Below are 2,596 nucleotides of genomic sequence, written 5' to 3'. Positions count from 1 at the left end.
AGGGTCTGAACAGCCAGCTGGGGAAGGCAAAGGACAGCAGTGCCAGCTCCAGGAGCCCCCAGCTGTGCTCAGGAAAGCTGGTCTCCAATGTTGGCAGAAAGGCTGGTCACCTTCCCTTGCTGTCGGACAAGTGACTAAGCCCCACCTGCCCAGTGGAGGTGCCATCTCAGGCCCAGTCATCCAGGTCCACTTCAGGGATCAGGTTCTCACCAGTAGCAGAAGGAGCTGAACTCCGGGCAGGGAAAGGCGGCATTCGGTTCCTTGCTGAGAAGTGGGAAAACGTGCTCCACAAGCTAACTCAGCCGGTGGTAAGATGACTCGTTTCCTTTCGTCCTTTCTTGTATTAATTCACCCTTGGAGTTCACAGTGAATATTCTACAGTCTGGAACTCCAACTTGTGTGTAAGCATAGACATCATTTGGATGGTTTCCAAAGGCAGCATAGAACGGCTGCTTGGATGGAGGAAACAGATTCTTAATATCATTTAGACAGTCAGTTTTGAATTTCTCTGGTTTCTTTTCTATCAGTTCACTGTGGAAGGTGGAGAACAAGCTGATGGGGGACAGCATCAGAGGGCCATGGGGCAAGATTGTGCCCTTGTCATTGACCCAGTGCAGATAGCCACGGGTCATGTCGGCCATGCCCATGGCACGGGCTGAACAGTACAGAAACTTGTAGCCATTCTCACTGATGGACTGGTAGACCTTTGCTATGCCCTGATGAGTCCAGTCTTTACCCAGCTGTAGGAGAATCTGTCCCAAAGCATCGGACGTGGTTATTATTCCATCGATATCAGAAGTGATGATCTTGTCATTCCAGTTCCAAAGGTAAATGGTCCCTGAACCGCGGTAGGTCCCTTGATACTGGGTTGTGATACTAAACACAATATCATCTGGGCCATCATGGAGCTTCAGTTTTGCGATCTGGTCTGAGGAGAGCCGGAGGGACTTATACAAAGTTGTGCTGCTGTGGCTCAAGGGCTCCATGGCGATGGGGTCCACTTTGATGGAGTGTTCAAGCTCTTGCGACCCCTCAGCACTCGAGGAATCATCCTCAGCCAGCCTGGCACTTGCTGGGTCCTTTGCACTTGACGGCAGGTCACGGATTGGAGGCACCTCACATTTTCCCTCCTTGGCTTCTGGCAGCTGTTTGGTCGTGCTTTCTCTCTTACACCAAAACCACCAGTGGCCGGATTTCTTTGGCATCTTTTCTTTAATCCAGGACACGACTGAGGCCTTAGCCAGACTCTTCTGAAACACCTGTGAGCTGAGGGTCATGGGAGCAGCCAATGGCCAGTTATAGTGACGTTTATATATCCGTATGACAAGGTTAGGATTGTCTATGAGTCCAGGGTTTTTACAAATTCATGGTAAGTAATGATATGTTTCATGAATTTTTCTTTAGAAATGTCTCCACTCTCACTGAGACCCCCGCACAGAGAGAGGGTGACATCTGGCAAGTCCATGGCAGAATCTGAGAGGCACTCAGTGCCACTATCAGCACCTTTACCTCCCATGGACTGTGGCGACTGGGAGCCAGAGAGCGTGTCAGAATCGGGCCACTGCCTGGAGCCGGGATTTGATTCACTTTTAGGGAAATAGAGAGCTGCAACTTCAGGTTCTAGCGCCATTAGGTCATCAAGGTTAATATCATCAGGTCCCTGCTGCTGGCTTCTCTTGTGGATACCTTGCTTCTTTGATGGTGAGTCTACTTTAGCTGCTGGTTGGGATTCCGAGGCAGCCTCTGCTGAGGCTGGGCTGGGAAGTTGGTCCACATCTAACATAGATGGAACCTGGGGAATCTCCGGAGGCTGGAGGAGCTCTGCGGTGGGAGATGTGTCACTCAACTGCTTTCACAGGGCTCTGGGCTTGGGTTTCACAATAGGACAGTGTCTTTGATGGAAGCATCCTTCTCAACTTCACTTACGAGGTTGTCCTCACTGGAAGTTACCCGAAAATGGGTATCTTCTGGTGTAATTGTAGCCATCCTGGGATGATAGTCAGCTCTTTCTCTTTTGCTGACCTGGGTGGATTCTGGAAATCCTCCCCACATCCACTCCATGTGAGACTCTGATCTGAGCAGGCTCTCAGTGGGTTTCACCTCCAGCTCTGAATCACTCTTAGGACATGCTGCCTGGGAATAGGTGTTCTCTAAAGGGGACCAGTCTCCATCAGATACGGGGTAGCGATCTCCAGCATGAAAGAGCAGAGGCTCCTTGTATTCTTCTTCCTTGAAGGAAGCATCTGAAGATCCTCTTGCTGACCCAGAGCCCTTGTCGTCTTCAGAGCTCCCGCCCCCAGCACACGTGTCTTCCGCAGCGGGAGAAGCAGCCTGCTCTTCCTTCTTCCTGTCCCGTTTGCATTTCTTTCTCCTTCGTTTTTTCTTTTTCACAGAACTCGGGGTGAAAACTGTCTGTTTCCAAGGTGTGTGAGCTGTCTGGACTCTGGGATTGTTCATCTCCACTTGATTTCATCAAAGGGGTGTCAATATCTTTAAAGAATTGATCTTCGGTTGGAATTGGTGAGGTGGCGAGCTAAGCAGGAAGCTTTTCATATTCCTCTTCAGTCTCCTCCACAAAGAAAGCTTCTCCATTGTC

General features: G+C 50.2%; 1 pseudogene; it reads right to left on the bottom strand.

Annotated features, from left to right (window-relative positions):
• Window positions 1-293: 293 nt before the first annotated feature.
• On the bottom strand, window positions 294-2,367 carry LOC128598790 (phosphatidate phosphatase LPIN2-like; annotated as a pseudogene).
• Window positions 2,368-2,596: the final 229 nt, after the last annotated feature.

The sequence above is a fragment of the Nycticebus coucang genome, chromosome 11, assembly GCF_027406575.1.
Source record: "Nycticebus coucang isolate mNycCou1 chromosome 11, mNycCou1.pri, whole genome shotgun sequence".
NCBI classification, from domain to species: Eukaryota; Metazoa; Chordata; class Mammalia; order Primates; family Lorisidae; genus Nycticebus; species Nycticebus coucang.
This window is presented reverse-complemented; position numbering and strand designations above follow the sequence as displayed.